The sequence below is a fragment of the Macadamia integrifolia genome, unplaced genomic scaffold (assembly GCF_013358625.1).
Source record: "Macadamia integrifolia cultivar HAES 741 unplaced genomic scaffold, SCU_Mint_v3 scaffold726, whole genome shotgun sequence".
NCBI classification, from domain to species: Eukaryota; Viridiplantae; Streptophyta; class Magnoliopsida; order Proteales; family Proteaceae; genus Macadamia; species Macadamia integrifolia.
In genome coordinates, this window is record NW_024870527.1 from 32,886 (window position 1) to 56,143 (window position 23,258).

Here is a 23,258-nt window from a genome sequence, read left to right on the forward strand (position 1 = left end):
AGAGGTTGGAAGCTATCCCAGGTAGGTAAGAGATGAAACAAGCGGTGTGTGATTTGGTCCTGATAGCTCTCTCGGTCCTGATAGATTTCCAGAAGTTTTCTTCAGGAAATGTTAGGAGATTGTGGAGGGGGATTTTTACAAGGCGGTGTTTTATTTATTTTTTGTTGGGAAGCGACCAAAAGGGATAAATATTGCTTTATTTCCTTGATCCCAAAAATTGAGGGAGCATCCTCGCTGGACAAGTATAGGCCTCTATGTTGGGAAATTTTTTTTGTAAAGTTTTAACAAAAATTATGTCTTCTAGGCTTATGTTTTTGCTGCAAAGATTGGTTTCAGAGGAAAGGGTGCCTCCCAAAAGGGTAAGATTATCTCAGAAAATATAAGATTGGCATCGGAGTTGGCTAATCTGATGTATTGGACAATGAGGGGTGGTGGCATGTGGTTGAAGTTAGATGCTCAGAAGGCTTATGATTCTTTGTCTTGGGCCTTCCTTTTTGCTACTCTGGAGAAGTTTGGTTTTTCCGCCAAGTGGATTTCCTAGATTCAGATTCTTTTGAGTTCTTCCAAAATTTCTATGTTAGTGAATGGAGGTCCAATAGGCTTCTCTCTAGGCGTAGGGGTCTAAGACATGGGGACACAATCTCTCTTATTTTATTTATAATGGTAGAGGAGGCATTGTGCAGAGGGCTGAAGTTGATGGTTGGTGAAGGAAAGTTGAAGTCTGTTCCCGAGCCCAGAGGTGCCGATTCCTTCCCATTTATTTTTTGCAGATGATATTTTTATATTCATGAATGCGTCTGCAAAGTATGTGAATAACCTCTAGGGTTTTCTAGATAAATATAAAGCCTTTTTTGAGCAAAAAAATTAATCTAGAAAAAAGCAACTTGTTTTCTGGGAAGGTGGCGCCCCACTGGAAGCAATTCATTAGTGCTTATTTGGGGATTCAGTCGGCGAGGCTTCCAACTAAGTATTTGGGTGTGGAAATTTTTCAGGAAAGGTTGAGAAAATATCATGTTCTTCCACTGATGGACATTATAAAAAGAAGATTAGCTAGTTGGATGGGGAAGTTGCTCTCTATGGCTGGAAGAGTCGAGTTGGTGAAATCGGTGATTTCTAGCATTCCAATCCACAATTTTACAGTTTGTTGGTGGCCCCAAAATTCAATTAAAATGGTGGAAAGGTGGATGCTTAATTTCATCTAGTCGGTAGATATGGAGGTGGCAAAAAAATAGTGGTGAAATGGGATGAAGTTTGCAAACCAAAACAGTAGGGGGGGTTTGGGGATTCAAAGGATGCGAGATGTGAATTTTTCTTGCATAGAAAAATTGGTCTAGAAAATAAAGCACGAAGATTCGTCCATGAGTAAATTTTTCCGAGCTCATTTCCTCAAAGCTAAATCTCTCTTAAGTGTGGTCATATATCCTCCTCTATTTGGCCGGGTATCAAGAGGGTATGGAATTTTGTGGCTTCTAATGAGCAATGGAAGGTAGGAAGTGGGTAGAATATTTGTTTTTGGATAGATAGGTGGTTGGGTCAAGATTCCATATAAGAGAGGTCTAACTTGGACTGTGGATTATTTGTGAATCTGAAGGCTAAACTTTCAGATTTTATACAAAATTTTAGATGGAATTTCCCACAAGCGTATTCGGTTTTCATGGCTGGAAATTTTGAACAAGTAAAGTCCATCCATATATCAGATATGGAGGATGAGTCTCATTGGCGTCCATCCACAACTGGAATCTTTACAATGAAATCAGCTTGGGAGATCAAGAGATGAAGGTCGCCTAAGGTGGCTTGGTCATCTTTATTGTGGCAGTCCTCTATTCAACCTCGCCAAGCTATTTTTGGATGGAGGCTGATAAAGAATAAGTTGGCTCTAGATAATAATATGAAAAGGAGGGGAGTCCAATTGTCTTCCAGGTGTGAGTTATGTGGTCAGGCGGTGGAATCTAAAAGCCATGTATTTTATGAGTGTAATTTTGCCAGCTCGGTATGGAGGATGTTCTGTGAATGTTTTGGGTGGCAGTGGCCTAGTTTTGTAGGAGATGACCAATTGTTAACGTGGTGGAAACTCCAAGTGGAATCAGTGACTTTGAAAGGAGTGTGGCATAAGGGCTTTGTATTGATTCCATATTTCATTTGGCTGGAGAGGAATTCAAGGCACTATGAAGGAGTTAGTAACCCTGTGAAGGTCTGCTTTGTGAGGGTAAAAAGCGAGATACATTGTCAAACCTTGGCTCATACATGAGTGGCTGTATCTATTGAAGACCTAGTATGTGCAAGAAGGTTGGGTTTTTCAGGGGAGCAGAGGAGGCATAGCGAATTGATTGAGATTTTATAGTGTGCTCCTCCGATGGGCTGGTTGAGTTAAATACAGATGGCTGCTCTCTGGGAAATCCTGGAAAAGCAGGTGTGGCTGGTGTTTTTCGGAATGAGAAGGCGGAAGGGTTTCTAACTTCAGGGAATATCTTGAAGTTTGCAGAAATTTTGAAGCTGAATTTGTGGCAATAATTTCTGGAATTGAGAATGCAAAATGGCCAAAGTTGCAGAGGTTATGGATTGAATGTGACTCGGTCGCAGTGATTTTTCTTTTGTTGAAAAAGAAAATTCCATGGATTGTGCGACAAAGGTGCATTAATTGTATGTCTTATTTAAAAGGGGTGGAGTGGAAGATCATACATTGCCATCGAGAAGCTAACTCAACCACTGATTTCTTGTTAAAGTCAGCTGCGTGATTTGACGCTTCTTTCCCAGTGACTTCCTGGCCGACCTTGATCAAGTTGGACCTAGATATGGATGCCTCGGGTTGTCCAAGATATAGACTTCAGTAGTTTTGGAGGACAGTTGATATGATGTCTTAATCTGCTGATGGCAATGCCGAAGGTGGATTTGTTCATCCCCTCTCTCCTCTTTTTCTTGTGTTCGTGGGTGTTTCTTATCCCTTGTGTACACTATTTTAATTTTTTTATTTTAATACAAATGAATTTCTAGAAAAAAAAAATATTGCTACCAGAGAATAAATTATTTCTATTGATGCTTATTGGTAGCCTCTAGTTAAGCTGAAGAAGATTATTGTAATCCAATTACTTACAGTCAAAGTTTGATATAGACTTGGTCCCAATAAATATATCTTTTACACTAGCAGGGTTTCCATGTAACTATTTGTGTTTCGTTTTGTTGTTTGGCTTCATTGATTTGTTGGATAACTGAATTATTCTAGGGTTTTGTTGCTATTGTTGATAATATATTTAGTCATATTGGTGCTAGAATGGTCAAACGGTCAACTACACAGTGTCAAGGGTAGTCCGATCATTTGGGACTTTTATATAGGCACCTAGTCAGGCAGAATGCATTGTGATAGTGTATTAGATCCTTACACAACGTTTGGCAAAGGCCCGAAACACCAAGTGAAGGCCTCGTACATAAAATTGTGACTTTCATAGGATTGTGCAGTGGGGTCCACTTATAATCATTGGTTTGAAAGTTTGACAGTCCCCAGTGGAGTTGCCACTGTGAGGACCAAGATTGGGAAATAGGACTATCTTCCAGTCATGTCTCCCCTCAAGCAAATAACTCTCGCTCTCAGGGTTGCAATCTCTCTCTCTCTCTTTAAAAGAGCAGGTTTCTTTTTTATCCATGTGGTGAAATTTTCAATGAGAACAAAGATGTTGATAGAGATAAATTAATCAATATGAAATTGAAGTTTAACATAAAATTGAAGTTCTTTCATTGGCCCATTTATCAATTGAAAGATTTAGCCTGTTTGAATCGCTTTGCCTCTCTTATCCTCCCAACATTTTCTAGGGATTCTCTATGTCCTCTGTCTTTTGAAAGGCATGAAAGGGGATGGTGAAAACATGTTGTTTGGAGTCGCCACCTAGGATTTAGGGCATAGAACCCTATTATTGAGCTGATCCAGGGATCGAGATTGAATAAGGGTTAAATACTTTTGATTGAACCCCGAAATTTGACCTCATATTTGGTATGTTCCAGAGATATGAGCCCATGTCAAGTCACTAATGTAGAAAGGTGTCAGGCACCTTTGAATTGCTTTTCCAATCAACATTGATTAGGAGAACCATAACAGATACTGAAAAAGGAAAAATTGTACAACGATTTATTATTTCTTCTACGAATGGAGAATTTTTTATACTTGCTCAATTATCTCTATAAGTAGTGATATGTCTTTATATTTCTGTTCAACACCCTTGCTAATTTCCTTATTCTGTCTATGTGGGGGAAACTATTACATTTGGGTCTCTTTCTATTTATTTTAGTGCTAATATTTCATTTATTTGGAATGCCAATATAGTGTATAATTAGTGCACTATTGTGTGGTTGCACAAATTGCATTATTTCTCCTAATAAATTAACCTTAATTTTGCATATGCTTATATAAAATAAAAGAGTTCTGTGATGGGAAACAGGGATACATCTTATTAGTAGTAAATAATACAATTGCTCCTAGTTTTTGAATTGGGCCATGAAAACACTTTATTCTTGATCCCATTAATACAAGGGGCCATAGTCTTTTGTTCTTTGTTTTTCATGGTGTTCAACTCATCCTAACATGACTCTATATAATGTCCAGTCCCTATAGCTTGTACTTCTTCCTGTTTGAGTTTATTTTTCACATACTCATCTCCCTTTGTACTTCTTTATTTATTTTAAGTTCACACGTGTCAAACACATACTTATTGTGATTGTGATCTTGGTTTAACTAATGGCAGATGCAAGCGATTGCTAGTGGACTTAAAGCTATTGCATTTTCCATTTTATTATTATGTGAAGATTATATAGATTCCCTCTCTCAGTTTGCTACAAAACAAAAATGAAAAGATCAATTAATTTTGCAGGTGACATTCGACTAGTGACAGATGATTCTGAGGCTCCAGAAACTTTCTTGAATGTTCTGTAGTAAGTCCCCAAATGTAACCATTTTGTTTTTATTTATTTATTTTTTTTTTTTTGGATACTAGAATGGTGACTTGATTGATTAAAGGTAGATGAAAATGACAAGAAGTTGGTAGAAAAAATGAAGCAAAATTATGAGAAGGCTGAAGATTGCTTGAAGATGAATTACTATGGAACCAAAAGAATCACAAAAGCACTACTCCCCCTCCTTCAATTGTCTAATTCAGCAAGAATAGTAAATGTGGTAATAAACTAACTGATCATCATGATAATTAAATGATATTCTCCTATTCTAGTTTTTTTCTTTCGAAATCGAAGTGAGACTATTGACCTATTTTGATCAATCTAGTCAATGAGCTAAGGATGACGGTATTTGTTACAGCCTTATAGATCGACTAGTTTTTCGCTAAATGATCATTTGTATATTAATGGAAAAAAGAAAAAAATTAATGTACATAACTCAGGAAAATAAAAGACAAGAGAAGGGAGATGAACTTAATCCACCTTCGGCATTGCCATCAGCAGATTAAGACACCCTAACCCAAACTCTTCACAATAGAGAAATAAAGCAAAGATAAGCTATTGCAGCCTATATCTTGGGTGACCGGAGGCATCCGAGTCTAAATCCATCTTGACCAAAGCCGGCCAAACATTAACAGGGGATGAAACTTCAAAACGGGCGGCTGACTTGAATAAGAAATCAGCAATGGAGTTTGCTTCCCAGTAGCAATGAGTGATCTTCCACTCCACCCCTTGAAGATAGGAGGAACAGGATAACCATTGTTGACGCACGATCCAAGGTAATTTTCTTTTCATCAAAAGAATTACCATAGCAACCGAGTCACATTCAATCCAACGGCGCTGAGCTCCCAGTCTTTTTGCATGCTCAAGACCTAAGATAATGGCCATGAATTCAGCTTCAAAGTTTGTATAGATGCCAAGATATTCTCTGAAATTTGCAATCACCTCAGCTGTCTCATTTCTGAATACACCACCTGCCCCAGATTTTCCTGGATTACCTAGGGAGCACTCATCTGTGTTCAACTTGAGCCAACCACTTTGGGGGGGATACCAAAAGATAGAAATGCATTCTTTATGTCTTCGATGAACCCCTGAGAAACCAAGTCTTCAAGAGATACCGCCAGTCCTGTATGAGCCAAAGATTGGCAGCGAATTTCTGCAGCTTTCACTTTAGCGAAGCAAACACTCACAGGGCTAATTATTCCTTCATAGCGCCTAGAGTTTCTTTCCAACCAAATGAAATACGGGATCAAAATAAAGCCCTTTTGCCAAATTCCTTTCAGAGAGATGGATTTTGCCTACATTTTCCACCAACTAATCAAGTGATCATCATCAATAAAGTTAGGCCATTGGATACCGAAATAGCCACAGAACAAATTCCACATCGAGGTAGCAAAACCACATTTATAGAAAACGTGTTCTTTGCACTCCTCTACCTGGCCACATAATTCAAATCTGGATGGCAAGGGAATCCCCCTCTTTTTCACGTTGACATCAAGAGATGGATTTAGGAACTTTAGGCACTCTTCTTCTAAATTTATCCCAAGCCAAGTTCACTGTGAAAACTCCCGCCATGGTAGGACGCCAATGGCATTCATCCATATTGTCAGAGATATGGATGGATTTTGCTTCCTCAAAAATTCTAGCCATAAATTCTGAACTTACAGTAGGGAAATTCCACCTATAATTGTGAATAAAATCTAAGACTTTTGTCTTTAGATTCACAAATAAATCACCTTCGAGTGACGATCTTTCTAAAATAGAGGATTTTTCAAGCCACGAATCTGTCTAGAAATTAATATGGTGCCCATTTCCTACTGTCCAATGTTTGTTGGAGGAAACAAAATTCCAAACTCTCTTTATTCCTGGCCAAATGGAGGAGGATACATGAGTAGACTTAAGAGAGCCATCAACTTTAAGAAAGCAAGCTCGGAAGAATTTACTAATTGAGGAATCACTACGCTTGATTTCCCAAGCCAGTTTAGAAAGGCAAGTGTAGTTCACATCCCGCAACCTTCGAATCCCCAGACCTCCCTCTTGTTTGGGCTTGTAGACGTCATCCCATTTCACCACAATTTTCTTTGCCACCTCCATATCACTAGACCAGACGAAATTATGCATTCACCTTTCAACCAGCTTTATTGAATAATCAGGCCACCAATAAATTGCAAATTTGTGAATTGAAATGCTGGAGATAACTGACTTCACCAACTCCACTCTCCCTACCATGGAGAGCAATTTCCCTTTCCATCCAAATAGTTTCTATTTATTTTATCCATCAAAGGAAGGGTGTAATTTTTTCTCACTCTCCCTGTAAATATTTCCACACCCAAATATTTTGTGGGCAACCTATTGGATTGAATGCCCAAGAAGTCACAAATAAACTGCTTCCTGTGGGGCGCCACCTTCCCAAAAAATAATCTACTGTTTTCAAGGTTGAAAAACTGGGCAGCTGGGCAGAGAAAGCCTGATACTTGTCAAGGAAAAACTGGAGGTTCTTCACATATTTTGCAGAGGCATTTGTAAAAACAAATATATCATCTGCGAAAAATAAATGAGGGAGTAGACACACCTCTTGACCCAGGGAGGGACTTTAATTTTCCTTCACCAATCATATTTTTTAAACCTCTACAAAGCTTCCTCTGTCGAGATGAATAAGAAGGGAGAGAGAGGACATTGATGCAGACCCCTGCCCATAGGAAAGAAGCCAACCAGACCCACATTAACTAGAACTGAGATTCTGGTAGAGCTCAAAATAAAATGGATCCAGGATATCCACTTTTCTGAGAAACCGAACTTTCCCAGAGTAGAAAATAGAAATTCCCATGGCAAGGAATCAAAAGCCTTCTGGACATCAAGCTTCAGACCCAACCCTCCACCTCTCACTGCATAATGCATCAGATTGGCTAGCTCAGAGGCCAAACTGATATTTATAGAGATAATTTTTCCTTTCTGGAAAGCACCTTGCTCCTCTGAAATGAGACTGAGAAGAAAAGATATGAGCCTAGATGAAAGAATCTTGGTGAGAACTTTACAAAAAAATTACCCATACATATAGGCCTAAATCTGTCCAGAGAAGAAGTGCACTCAGTTTTGGGGATTAGGAAGCAGTTGTTAATTCCTTTAGGAATTTTTCCCACCAAAAAGAAATAAAATACTGCTTTGTAGAAATCACCTTCGATGATGTCCCAACACTTTCTAAAGAATGATCCAGGGAATCCATCCAGGCCAGGGGAGCTATCCGGATCTAAATCCCACACAATTGTCTTTATCTCTGCCCTACTAGGGATAGCATCCAATCTTTAAGTCTCTTCCAGAGACAAAACCGTAGGAATACAGTCCAACAAATCATAATGAGCAACTATTGGAGAGGCTTGATGAAAATTCTCAAAGTAGGAAGCGATATATTCGGCTATGCCCTGTTGGTCTTCCACCCAAGTGTCGTCTTCCCTTTTTAGACTAGAAATTTGATTTCTAGCTCTTCCCAATTTAATAGAGAGGTGAAAAAATTCGAATTGCAGTCACCTTTTTTTACCTATCTCAGCTTAGCCTTTTCCGATCACTGTCTTTTTTGCATTTTAGTTGCTAACAAAATGGCAATCTTAGCATTGGCCTCTTTATTGAAGAGATCATCAGACATCCCTAGATCTTCAATTGTTTCTTGGATTTCTTTCAAGGATCTCAAGGCTTTCTCAACCTCCTCATTGAGATTAGGGAAAGAAGAACGAGCCCAGGTTTTTAAAGCCCCCTTTACAATCTTCAATTTCTGAGAGAAAACAAAAATTGGATCACCGCTGACCTAAATCTTCTAAGCCTCCTCGACTACAGAGAAAAAAAGAAGCGTTTTCCATCCAGAAACAATGAAAACAAAAGGGGACATTTTTTGGTTTTGGACTGGCATCTGAACTAATTATCAAAGGAGCATGATCAGAGCCTGGATTCCACAAGACTCATTGAGTAATATTTCTAAAAAAATTGATCCATTTTTCATTGCAAAAGCGCCGATCCAACACTGCTGCAACGTGGCCCCTCCTTCTATTATTCGTCCAGGTGAATTTTTTCCCAGTGGATGAAACAACCAGAAGCATGCATGCAACAACCATTGCCTAAAACTAAATTACCTGGCCCTCTTTTCACTTGACACAAGAGAAGCATTAAAATCGCCGATAACTGACCAAGGGATCGCAGAAGAAGTCTGTGACTCCAGGTCCAACCATAATTGACGACGGATTAATTTAAAAGAGCTAGCATGGACGTGAGATAGACCTATCTTGCTACCAGGCCAATCGTAGATGATGGAAAGAATGAAAATAAATTGATCCGAAGAGGTAGAGACTACAGGGTGGGGTAAACCATTCTTCCATAAAATATATAAGTTAGGAGCTTTACTCTGCCTACAGAAGGGAAGCCACTTACTTGAACCATTGGTTCAGCTAAGCACAACACATATGGATTACGCTCTGTCAAAATCAAATGAAGGGCCCTTTTACTGGCGGCCTTCCTCATACCCCGAATGTTCCAAAAAAGAACTTTCATTGATCACTATTTTGATGTGGTGCCCTTGTCAGTCTTCTTAGATTGACCGCTTTTTTCCTTATAGTTATTTCCCACGGCCTTCACTGCTGCGATTTTCTCTCGCATAGCCACTTCCCTATCAATTAGGCCTACTTCTAAGTGCACAACAGAGGCCATACCCCTTGAATAGTCTCCTACAGGCAAAGATGAGACAATGTTTTCCTCACGAGGCGCCTCTAGGACTGGCAGCTAATGGTGAGATAGAGAAGCACCACCATGACCCCAACTCTATAGGGAGATCGTTCTTCTAGGCCAAGAGGAGTATCTTGCCTCCTGAACAGGAGCGCGGTTCTTTGCTCCTGTGACCAAAGGGACACTGGATTCCTCTATGAGCAGGAAAGAGGGAACCGAATCATAGTCAGAAGAACCGCTTGGTGATCCATAACCAGAATCCGAATCATACCCTTTGGATACCCCTTTATCCACTGAGATAGCTTGGTTGAGAGAGTTTGGGTCGTTGGCTTCTCAGATTCATTTCCTAAAAAGATAGGATTCAAGGGAGAAGATTTCAAAAATACTTGGATATCTCCTCCATTCACCATATGATTGGGCTCTCCACAATTTAAATCTTCCTTAGGTGACACTCCACAATCAGCAACTTCCTTATCAAGGGATCCACAATTGGTAGGAGAGTTATGTGTATGAGCTGGATTCTCATTCAAATTTTGAATCACTCTCTCTGAGTTCAACCCCACTGAGTCCACTCTGTCTTCAACATACACTGCCCCTTGCACTGCTGTAGCATTATCCATGGCGTCCTTCTTAGCATCATCAAGTTTCTTCTGTCTACATGTTGAAACCAAATGTCCCACATGTTGGCAATACACACACCGTTCAATATTATCCTCAGACACCACTTTTTGATGAAATCCAAAGACTTTGGACGTGCCAGGTTCAAATCTTTCAACTTGGACTTTGTCAATTCTCACAGCAGATTCAGAAATATCAATTTTGACAAGGACCCTAGCAAAATACCTCATTATCCCTTACCTGGTCCTTCGATCCAACGCCATAGGTCATCTGACCGCTTTCGTGATTGACAAGAGAATATTCTTTTGCCAATACTCGAGAGGAAGGTCAGGGAAATGAATCCAGGCAAGCTTTGTGAAAACATGCTTCTCATAAAAGTTGAAGTAGCATATTCTTCTTCAGTGGTCCCCACTAACTTCCAAGATAAAGGACAATTTTTCCTGACAATATTTATGGTCTCCACTAACCTTCACATATTAATCATTCAAACTTTGTTTCATATTAATTTTCAAATTACATGATCTATGCTAGACTATCCATGGGTGACTGTTGTTGATCCTACCATAGTGACTGATGTTGTCTAACCCTTATTTATTTTGTTGCATGTATTCTATTTTTGCAAAATTGGATAATTTACAATGTCACCCCCTAAAGAATGCCACTATTATAAGAACATCCCCTCTATTTTACCAAATTAGATTCAGACCCCTTCCTATTAGTCATCATTAAGGAATATACCTTATATGCTGATGTCAGCTACTATATTTATTTTAAATACCAAAAGGCCCTTATTAAATGTGAAGTACCTAAAATGCCCATGTAATAAGTCCCACCCCAAATTGATAGTTACTATACATTTCTTCCGAACGACCACCAGAGATCATGGCAACAGCGGCACCAGCATCAATGACAGTGGTGACCAGTAGTAATTCACGCAACCAGCAGCGACTCCCTGCCATTAGAACCAAACTCAGAACGAAATCGAAGACAAAAACTGAAGAAACCCCTTCTGGAGGAGAAATCATCTCTGGTAGTGGCCGCGATTGTGGTGCAATTGGTGCCGTGTCTCGCGATTGCTATCTCAACATGTATGCAGTGAAGAAGCTGATAAAGTTGATCCAATGAGACTAGGTTACCGTGGTGGACGACTTGTGCACTCTCCTTCGAGGTCCTGGAGCACAAGATTAAGAGTTGGCTTAAAGCCGTCAAGATTGCAATGAAATCGCTCTTCCTATTTCATCTGGGAGTCATGTTTCTGGGATATCACGAAAGGAGGAGCCATCCGTCTCTTCTAGTTCCCGGAATTCGTGGGCAAGTGCCACAAGTCACCTGAGAAGATTTTCAGAATGTTCAACCTCTACGATGCCATGGCAGAACTCTGGTCAGACATCGATTCCATATTCTCCTTCGACTCCACCTTTGTCGTCCGCTTTCAAGCTCTGAATTCACTCACGAGGCTGGGAGACACTGTTCATGCTATGCTATCGGAGTTCGAATCTGCCATTCAGAAGGACTCATCGAAATCCCCCATCCCCGACGAGGCTCTTCATCCCCTAACTTGATACGTGATGATTTACCCATCTTTACTCACCGATTACAGTGCAATCCTCTCCGATATTTTGGCCAATTGCCCATTGCCGGTGAACATGACTCTTCCGGAGTCTTAGTTCGAAATTACTAACTCTAACGAAAACCCATTGTCGGGGTGGTAGCCACTAGGATGGCTTGGAACATATTGGCACTCCTTTGCAAGCTCGACGGCAAGGCGAGACTATACAAAGACCCAGCCTTGGCTTATCTCTTCCTCACCAATAATTTAGAGTACGTGGTGCAGAAAGTCCAAACTTCTTGTTTTTTTTTGGTAGAACGTGGTGCAGAAAGTCCAACCTTCTTATCGGAGTTATCTATTGGGAGAAGATTGGATATTGAAGCACAAAGCGACCGTGAAACAGTACGCTGCCAGCTACGAGAGGATTGGATGGAGCGATCTGCTATCGGCCATACCGGATGATCCGACGGCGACGACGATGACTACAGAAGAGGCTAAGGGATGTTTCGACAACTTCAGTTCTGCGTTCGAACTAACATAGAGAACTCAGTCAAATTGGGTCGTGAAGGACACAGAAAGCTTAAGGAAGAGATTAAGGTGTCCATCGCCAGAAAACTCGTGCCGGCTTACAGGGAATTGAATGGCAAGTGTCGGGACTTCAATATCAATGATGCTAATACAGTGGAGGAAGATATGAATTGAATTTGGAGTCCAATCTCGGCAGTGGACAGGAGCATTGTTTGCAAACAGGCGATGATTCTGGTTGTTTCAGTGGCAGTGGTAGTGGCGACGGTAGGCTCCGACGATTCTCAGTGAAGACAATCATGGATACGTTTTAGTGAATAGGGTATAATGGTCATTTTAACTCTTTATTTAACCGTGACTGATGGTAAGGATCTGAATCTAATTTGATGAAACAAAGAGGGTGTTTTTATAACAGTGGCATTCTTTAGGGGGTGGCGCTGTAAATTATCTTTTTTAAAATAGTTGGGCTATGAAATTACAAAAAGATCCTGCCATGACATTGACAAATTGACTATATAGCCCTTATGGAAAACTTTTCCATTTTTATGTCTCGGTCTTTTCTTTTCACATGAAATGACCTTGCTGTAATCTAATATACAATACTATTTTGTCACATTTTATTACTGTGATACTTTCTTTGGAGGACTTGTGTGGATGGAATTGCCTCAGCCATTGTTGTTATTCATCAACAATCCCTTAAAACATTTCAAAGAAGTTCATTGATATTTTCTTTTTATAAAGTGGAATCGACTTCGATTCTTGATTATGGTATTTACCTAATGGATGCTATGGAGCTTGGAGGAAACCAAGGAGTAAATCGACTTCGATTCTTGATTATGGTATTTACATTGTCCTTGCGCTTGTGCCTTATGGTTTGGTTTTTAAAAAAATTAAAATTATTTTTTTAATATAATATTTAATGCATTACATTCAAAAAAAAAAACAACCCAGTGTACAAGGCTTGGAAATAACCTCTTTTGCAAAATAGGGGATAAGGCTGTGTACACACTTGCCGCTCCCAAACCTTACAGTAGCAAGAGCCTCGTGCACTAGGTTGCTTTCTCTTTTTTTCTTTTCTTTTTTTTAATTGTAATATTTAATGCAATATTTTATGTGAAATGATAAGATTTAGGTAAACTTCACTCCCCTCCCCTAAACTAAGGCGAAATATCAACTAGACCCACCACCTTTGTAAAAATATCAATCCCCTCCCTTACAAGAAACTGATGCTATCTAACAGTCCCAAACCGTTAATTCTGGTTGTTAAGTCACGTTAATTTTTTCATAATCCCCAAAATACCCCCCATTTGTGTAATACCCAAGCTACCCCTTTCTTTCTCACCCTCACCCTCATCCTCTGAAAATCGTGAGTGAGAGGAGCGGAGTCCTAAATTGCGGTTTTGTCTAGACTGCTTAAAGCCGCTTGAAGGAGAAGGAGAAGGAGAAGGAGAAGGAAGCAACTGATGAAGAATCGCCCTTTGAAAATCGTGAGGAACCTTAAGGGCCCGTTTGATAATGTTTCAAGAAATGCGTTTCTGCTGTTTCTGTTTCCAGAAACAGCAGAAACGGAGTAAAAAACGTTTGATAAACTGTTTCGTTTCACTTATTTTTAAAAATAGAAATAGAAATTTTTGCTTATTTATGGTTCAAGAAACGACCTAGGCGCCGTTTCTAGAAACGCATGTAGCCATTCTTTCATTGGTCACTATCGATTTCTAAAAACATGACTTATCAAATACCTTTAATTCCATTTCTGTTTTTAGAAACGAAAATTTATGTTTCTGCCGTCTCTTAAAACAGAAACGGCAGAAACGTTATCAAACTGCCTAAGTGTGATTGAAGCCGTTTGAAGGAGAAGGAGAAGGAGAAGGAGAAGGAGAAGGAAGCAACTGGTCGCTGAATCGCCTTTGAAAATCGTGAGGAGCCCTTCAAGTTCTTACGATTTGGTGCCCATACTCTGCAGGTAACACCCATTCGCTGAATCGTCTTCAATGGCTTCTTATTTATTTATTTATTTTTTTTTGGGTAAACTTCACTCCCCCCCGCTGAACTAAGGCGATCCTTAGTTCAGTTCTCCTCAGAGCTGCTCCACAAGGTCCTCCAGACTTCAGAATCACAAAACACAGAACTAAGCAAAGCGAGAAAGAGACACTCACAGAGAGAGAGAGAGGGGGAGAGAAAGACAGAAATCAAATCTCTCCCATACAATGGGGTGAAAGGGAGGAAGCAGCTGTTCTCATAGCTGCGTGTAGGAACTCCGAGACCAATTCTTGATTTTATGGTGAGATCTTCGTCTTTTAGTTCATTAAGACTCGATTTTGATCCCATCTCCATGAAAAAATCCACCATTATGTGTTAATTGGGTGGGGAGTCTCTCTGATCTCAGATTTTTTTTTTTTTTTTTGGGATAGTTTTGTTTTGGTTTTTTTGATCGGTGGTTCCAAAGCTGTTAAGGTTGCTCTGGTTGAAGCCCTTTTCTTTCCTGGTTTTGGTGAGTGAGGGAGTGTTAGTGAATTTGGTTCCTGGATTTTCTTTTTAATGTGATTTCAATCCATTTTATATTGTGAAAGTCTGCAATTTTTTGTAATGTTATATCTTCTGATATTCTTAATTCCATGATTTTATACTTTCTAATCTTCTATTTCGGATCTGGTTGTTGATCAGGCAATTTTGACTTTGAAAACAGAGGAAGGAGTTGTAGTTGTCGTATAATTTCTGAACTTGTTCTCTGTTGATCAGGTAGTTCACATTCCTTGTAAGGAATTACAGTCTATGTAGCATGAACTGAAGAAGTTATTTCATTTTATTCATGGTTCTGAAATTTATATTTTAGTTCGATCTTGTGTGTTAATTTTTCATTTTTCTGTCGGCACTGCAGGCACAAGGACTAAGAGATTATATTTCTCTTTTCACTTCCAAATCGGTTGTTTTAAATCCAGTCAAGTTTGATTCTGGCTTGGATCTCTTACTTGAGTTTTTGTAATTTGTACAAGGATCTTGTGTGAGGTTTTTTTTTTTTTTTGGTGATTTTGGGAGGGTGGTCTTGAGCAATGTTCTTGTTCATGAGATTCCTATCTTCAATCGGCTTCGATCTTGGTTTTTTTTTTTACGTTAGACGATTGATGTGGAGAAATCTTTGCTTCAATTGGCTTCAATCTTCAATGGGTTTTGATTTGCAGTTTGTGGTTTTTGGTTTTTGGTGGGTTACACAATCCACACGACCTTTGCGAAATGATTCGCAGATGAGGACATTTTATATTAGTCCCACAACCAGTGCAATCCTTGGGATTAGTCACTGCGGTTAAGTTTGGAACTCTGTACAGACAAGCTAGTGAATGTGAAAAAACAATAGGACAAAGAGGTTTAAATGGGATGTTGCTCTAATGCATGTTATTAAACCCTTTTTGTGGGCTGGAGCATCAAACAGAAAAAATGGGGTTGGAGAACCAAACACAAAAGTTCTAGCTTCCTTGACATCCAAGATATGGACAAATGAAGACCAGTCCATTTGATATGGACAATTTTTTCTTAAATCATTATTACTATACCTTATTGAACTGTGCATGCTTGTTCCTAATTTACTCAGCTTTCTATATTGTTGTAGTTGGAAGGACCAATTGGAAAGATCTACATCTGTTCTGTTATGGAGATAAGGGTAGGAATATATTATCACTACAATGCAAACACCTCAAAGCTTACAGTAGTGGATCTAGATGAGTATTGTTACAGAGACATGGTGACCGACATATATAATACTGTTATCAGGCATGTCCCCATAGGCCATAATGTGAGATTTAAGGTGAAGTGCATACTTTCGAATAATCAGGATCTGGAGGTTGACAAGGATGAAGTTGTGGTTCAATTGTTTGAATTGAATTCAGAAGTTGATTACAGTAACTTATATGTATATGATCTGTATGTTGATGAAAGACCATCTGGAAAATACACAGTAAATGCATTACCTAGTCAGCTGGTTAAAAGAGATGATGATGCTATAGTTGGTGTTGGTACTATCATCCAACAAAGTCAGACTGGGTTTGGTGAGGATATACAGCAAAGTCAAGATTGTGTTAGTACTATTATCTAACAAAGTCAGACAGGGTATGGTTCTAATGTACAACAAGAACAGATGAGTGGTGGTAGCAGAAGGAAGCATCAACAGAGAAGTGGGGAATCCTTTAAGGCTTCCAGTAGTAAAGGGACTGGTGGAATTGAAACTGATAAAAATATATTTAGTAGTGTGGAATTGAAATGATAAGTGATACTGACTGTGATGAAGAAAGTGACAAGGAGCGGAAATTAAATAGTGAAGATGAAAATAGCTTTGAAGATAGTGATAGTGATCAGGAACTTGAGCCAAAAAAAGAGCATTTATCTGACTTGCGGGATGATGTAAGAAGGGATCAGTCAGGTAATAATGTAAAGGGTGATGTGCATGATAGTTGGTCTGATTATGATTCTGATGAATTTTACAAACCATATGTTGAAAATGTTAGTTCTGTTGGTACTGAGAAAAATAAATTAGAAGTTGGAATGGTTTTTGATGATGTTAATCACTTCAGATTTATACATAGGGACCATGTAATTGAAGAAGGCTTTCAAATTTTGAGGGTTAAGAATGAGAAAACCAGAGTAAGAGCTGTGTGTGCCTCAGAAGGATGTACATGGAGCATCTTTGCTTCACCTTGTGATCTTGGAGCTACATTTATGATCAAATCAATGTGTATTGTGGGAGAGTTGATCAAAACAAGAATGTTACATCCACATGGGTAACTTCCCATCTTGCAGCACAGCTAAGGGCAGACCCAAACATGAATACTGATGCAATGAAGACATATTTTATGGATAATTTCAGGATCAATGTCCCTTACTAGACATTGTATAGAGCCAAGAAGAGAGCAAGTGTGCTAAATGAAGGCAGCCATTCCAAGTCATATGCCAAGCTACCTGCATATGGTGAAATGATATTAGAAAGAAACCCAGGGAGTATGTTCAAACTCCAGTTTTATGAGAGGATCATAATGTCAGATCCCGCTGTGTTTAAAAGGCAATTTGTTGGCTTTAAGGCATGTGTAGATGGCTTTTTGAATGGGTGCAAACCCTTCATTGGGGTAGATGGTTGTCATCTAAGGGGGGGCATATGGAGGTGTTTTGTTGGCAGTAGTGACTGTTGATGGGAATAAAGGACTGTTCCCAATTGCATATGGTGTGGTAGAATGTGAATGCAAAGCGAGTTGGAATTTCTTCCTCAGCAATTTGTATGTCATTCTAAATAAAGTCAATTATGTCAAATCCATCACTTTCATGTCTGACAAACAGAAGGTATGTTAACATGTATTCCCAATTCAGTTTTAGTATACTCATATATTCAATATCATGATTAGTAATGACTAAAATTTTTTCTTATTTGTTTGTATGTTATAGGGACCATGTGATGCTATATTCAATACATTCCCGGGATCTCATCACAGATGGTGTAGTAGACATCTATATGCCAATTTCAAGTCACTACATCCTGGAGTATTGTTGAGAAAGCATCTTTGGAAAGCAGCAAAGGCATCAAACCAGTTTTACTTTGACAAAGCAATGAATGACATGAAAGCCACCAAGAAGGAAGCTTTTGATTGGCTAAGTAGGAATCCTCCAAATTTGTGGGCAAGGCATGCCTTTGATTTCAGCTACAAATCTGATCATACCACTAATAATATGACATAATCATTTAACCAATTGATTGGATAGTACAGAGGAAAACCAATACTGATTTTGATTGATGAGATCATGAAGCAACTGATGAAGAAGATGCAACAAAGATATCAATTAGAATGTAGCTTTAAGGGTAGAGTCACACCCAAAATCAAGACTAAATTGGATGTGGTGGCCACTGAAGCTAGGGGTGCATGATCCTTACGGCTGGAATAGATGAATTTGAAGTCACAGATAGTGATGGGAGATATGTTGTAGATTTAAGGAAGCATACTTGTACTTGTAGAGTATGGGATTGTTCTGGACTACCATACAAGCATGCAGCCGCTTGTGTAAGATACAAGAGAGAGAGCTTGGAAAAGTACTGTGATGAGTACTACAATGTGGCAAAGTACATGATAGTTTACAAGGACATTATTCATGCAATGCCTGGTCTAGATGAGTTGAAGGAGGAACACATGATGGGGATTTTTCAACCTCCACCTTTAAAAAGATTGGTCGGTAGACCAATTAAATGTAGGAGAAAGGACCCAGATGAAGAACCATCAGGACAGTTCAGAAGAAGATCCCATACTATTCAGTGTAGTAGATGCAAGTCCACTGATCACAATGTGAGGAGATGTGAAGGAGCCCCAGTGAAAGACAAAGCTGCTTCTTCTGGGAAGATAGTAGGGACATAGGTATTAGGTTTAATTCTACAATAACTATAACTAACTTATTGTTGCATGTTACTAATCATGTTTTCTTTTTGGTTTGTGCAGAAGGAGAAAAGTATGGGAAGCCAATCTACCATCAACAATTCACAGATATTGACTAGGTCACAAGCTTCCTCTACCACCACTGAAGTGAACATACAGTTGAAGACCAAAGCATAGTTGAAATCAAAAGAAGAGAAAAAAAAAGCACGAGAAGCGTAAAAAATGGCAAGGAAAGAAGGGAGTACATCTGGAGCACACTGAGAAGGTTGAAGGCTTTCAAATGGGATTGAACATAATAGCTTGGGATGGGATGGGATATCACTTTGTAATCTTTTCTTAGCGTTATTGTATTCCTTGAGTAGGTGCATGGCACCAGTCATTGGCTGATATGTTTTTGATGTTTTTCTTGGGAGATATTAAACTTGGTATCAGTTCTTGAATCATTGGCTGATGTGGTTTTTGATGTTTTTTGGGAGATATTAAACTTATATGTTTATTAGACATTAAATTTATATGTTCATATATGATTGCATTATCAGGTTCATTTTGGAATGTCAAATATAGTGGCAAAATGCTGTAAAAATTTTTTCATTTTTTTTTTTTTTTGGAATGTCAAAATATAGTGGCTTGGAATGACAAAGCAATGATGACATGCAAAGATTCCACTTGAGGATTATCAAGTTCATTCTACCTGATGCTTATCAACTTAAAACATCTAATTCAGGTAACAAAGAAGCAATTCATTAAAGAGGAATTTTTATAAGTACTCCAATACTATCACACCCTTTTACCCATACAAAATAGTTATGTAACAATTACTCCAATGCTGTCACACTATTTTACCCATACAAATAGTTACAAGTACTCCCACAAAGAAAACAACTACAAATTGACACACGAGCTTGATTGATGTTGTCAACTTCTCTATCTCATCCAATCTAAACTTCTCAATTCCAAACTCTTGCTACAACTCTCGTACGACCTCTCGCAAGACTCGCAACTCTTACCGCACCTCACGAATCCCGACTTACAAGCCACGGACCTGTTCTACCGAGCCTTGTACCTCCACTTGCAACTCAAGCAAGTTACAGATGGGGGGGGGGTTTGTTGGTACTTCTCTGTTCGCTAAGTCGATGATTGGGGCATTAATAAGGTCACACCAAGCAAAGAATTTACATCCATTCAAGTCTGGATAGCTACAAAAGAGTCTATTTGGATTATCATTTGTCTCAGAGATCCTAATGACAGCTTTTCGATTGCATCTACACCTTACACATTTGCACTTCAATGCATCAGACTTGCTGCAACTGACACTTGAAGTAGACATTTATCTACAAATATCAGGAATGAAAATCACATTTAGTTGCCTAGTCAATCAAGGATGGAAAACAGTTTAAAGCCCTTAGATTGTACAACTACTTAAACACCCTTAGACTATACAACTACTTAAACCCCTTTCATTCCTAGCCATGACAATGCTTAGAAAATTTTGTTGCATATTCGGAAGGTAATATTGTTGGGGCTTATTAGTCGGAAGGAAAGATGACTGGAAAAGTGTGGGTGAGTGCGATTGTAGAGTCTAATGCAGTCGTTCCATAGTATGAGGTCTGTGAATCTTAGGTCATGAATTCCAATACTCTCATCTCTGTAGTCGATGCTTTTGACCTCAACCCTGTTTTGATCTTCCTCAAAACTGATAAATGGTGTTGAGTATTGTCCATCACAATGGATGAAGCCTAGCCCACATTCCTCATGAACGATCACCGCCAAGGAGGGGAGCCAGATCCTTGTATGTGGTGCAATTCTCGAACATAAAACTTTGTCCTGAAGACTTCTCTGTGCACCATTTTGATTGCAATAAGATTTCTCTAGGTTGCAAGCATAATTGGATGAGCTTTTGCCTCTAATTGAACGCATTGGGCCAATTAGTTACAATTATGATTCTACCAAAAAAAAAAAAAAAAGAAAGGGTAATTTACAACGCCACACCCTGGATAATGCCAATATTATAGGAACACCCCATCTCTTTCACCAAATTAGACTCAGACCCCTTACCGTCAGTCACTATTAAGGAATATACCTTATGTTAAGGATATGCTCATACTCCTATTGTTGGTTTTGATGATAACAAACATATAAAGGTATTTCACAATTTACCTTCAAGTGTTGTTTTGTAGAGACTTCATATCAAGGATCGAATTTGATGAATGAAAGGAAGAAATGAAGATTGAAGTCATCAAATGAAGAGTATCAACAAGTTGGTATCAATACTTGAAGAAGGTATCCGAAGAATTCAAGCTTCAAGATGTCAAGACATGAAGCTCGAAGACTTTGAATTGCAAACAAAAATAAAAGAAGATGAAGTGCCAAAGAGTGGAAGGTTCAAGTGAAGAAGAAGACCACTATAATAGATTGGTCATTTTTAATGTAATTTGTAACTTTCAAATATATATATATATATATATATATGCACTCACCACATGCATATGCATTGCATCATACTAGAATGACCATAGAGCATACCTTGACCAAGTATGAAAAGTCTCTAAGTGATGAGGAACATATTAGGAAAAATGTGTTCTAGTGAAATTCTGTGAAAACCATATTAATTTGATTCAAGGGAATTTTGGATAATATTAGAATTCATATAAGGAAATGAAACCTTCATATAAGTTATAGTAAATTGAGTCACTATTCCAACACAACTAATTTCAGGTCAATCTGAGGTCAGACCAAAAAGTTATGGTCAAAATACCGACAATAGGTCAGTATGACAAAATTCTGACTTAACAGAATCTGTCAAGCTGGCGGTCAACCGGATAGAAGCCCCAGTCGATCGAAACTGTCTGAGACCATAGGTGATCGATCGATGAAAATTCTCGATCGACCGGTGACTACCTGGAAGTGCCTCAATGGCTATATTTTGCTTCAACGGATCTTGGCAGTCTACCGATGGTTCTAGAATACGACCGTTAGAGCCTAATTGTCTGCCTAAAATGTTTCACTAAGCTCACCTATAAATACCCTAGTTGCTCTTAATTAAATAAGAATTAAGAAAGAGCATTAAGAGTATTATTGTGAGCATTCAAGAGTCATTAAGATTGTTCTATCCTACTTGAGTTGTTCGATTACTCTAATCCCAACACAAGGCTTAAGTCTCAATCAAGTCCTCCACTCTCTCCTGTGCAAGTCAAAGCCATAAGAGATAACTTTACAAAAGGTGCATCATTCATCTCTCATTCTTATCAATTGCACTATACTTGAGGTATTCCTCTTATTCCACTACTGCATATTAATTCTATTTTTACAATTTTAGACTGTACTTAGGATTGTAAGGATTCTCTTATTCTAAAAAGAGGAAGGTATCTCTCTACCTCCAAAAGAGATTGTAAGGGTGCCTCTCTGCCTATAAAGGGGATTTGTAAGGATACTCTTATCCATAAAAAGATTGTAAATGTTTTCTTCCCTGCCTACCGTACTGAAAGGGAGAACTAGTGGAATACCTTACAAGAGGATTCTTATAGGGAGTGGACTAGACTCTGATTGAGTCAAACCACTATAAATCTTGTGTTGTGTGATTGTGCCTATTTTACTTATTCTGCATTGTTTTTAATTTACAATCACACTTGGGACCTATACATCGAAAAAAGTTAAAATTTTCACTAGTATAACTTATTCACCCCCTCTAGGTTATTTCACCTTATTTGTTGATGTCAGCTACTATATTTTATTTTAAATACTAAAATAACCTTATTAAATGTGAAATACCTAAAATGCCCATGTAATAGGTCTCATCCCCAAATCTATAGTTACTACTGTACCTCGACCCCAAATCATTTGGATCACCGTCGATCGTTGAGAGCACCAGAGATCACGGCAACGATGGTGTGATCCCACCTTTATAAGGGTTTCCCTGATAAATCCCACCACCATTCGCGGAAGGAAATGGTTTGGCTACTCTCTGTTTATCAGGCATTACAGTTTCGGTTGACTGTTGCTATTCTCGGTGAGATTTTGGTTTTTTTTTTTCTCGTTTACACCCAGTGATGCAAAATTCAAAATTCAAAATTTAAAATTTAAAATTCTAATGGGCCGTGCTCCTCCCAATGGTAAGAAAAAAGAGGAGATTCAACATTGACTTTACTCCATCTTCCAACCTAAAACGGCTCAGGTTCCAGTGTGATGAAACCATGCTCTCGCTGGCATTGGTGGTGCCGGACGAGTAAAGTAGTGTGTCCGTGTCATCTAGTCTCACTCATTCCCTTAGGAGAAGTGGATCAAGCAGGATGGAGTCATGGACAAAGAGTTTTAATCGATTTTTTTATTGATAACAAACCGGTGTTCATACGGGTAGGACCTTGAAAGAGGTAAAATGGGGTCTCAAGATGGTAAGAAATTCAGCAGAAGTGCAAGAAGGATGGACTGTAACTAAAGAAGTGCCCTGATATTGAAGTTGCCCGAGCCATTATAAGCCTTTAGTACACTTGGTCCCATGCCAGTACCAAAGCTAAACCCACGAAACT

General features: G+C 38.9%; 1 long non-coding RNA gene and 1 pseudogene across 6 annotated transcripts; both read left to right on the forward strand.

Moving 5' to 3' along the window:
- Positions 1-11,142: 11,142 nt before the first annotated feature.
- Positions 11,143-12,545, forward strand: LOC122069844 (annotated as a pseudogene).
- Positions 12,546-14,154: 1,609 nt separating this feature from the next.
- On the forward strand, positions 14,155-19,279 carry LOC122069840. 6 transcript variants are annotated; one of them, XR_006137559.1, is made up of 6 exons: positions 14,155-14,297; positions 14,390-14,615; positions 14,999-15,073; positions 15,213-17,656; positions 17,759-18,717; positions 18,799-19,279. It is a non-coding gene; the product is annotated as an uncharacterized LOC122069840 (long non-coding RNA). The 6 variants fall into 6 exon arrangements; XR_006137561.1 differs by having other exon boundaries at positions 14,160-14,297; positions 14,406-14,615; XR_006137562.1 differs by lacking the exon at positions 14,390-14,615 and having other exon boundaries at positions 14,158-14,297.
- Positions 19,280-23,258: the final 3,979 nt, after the last annotated feature.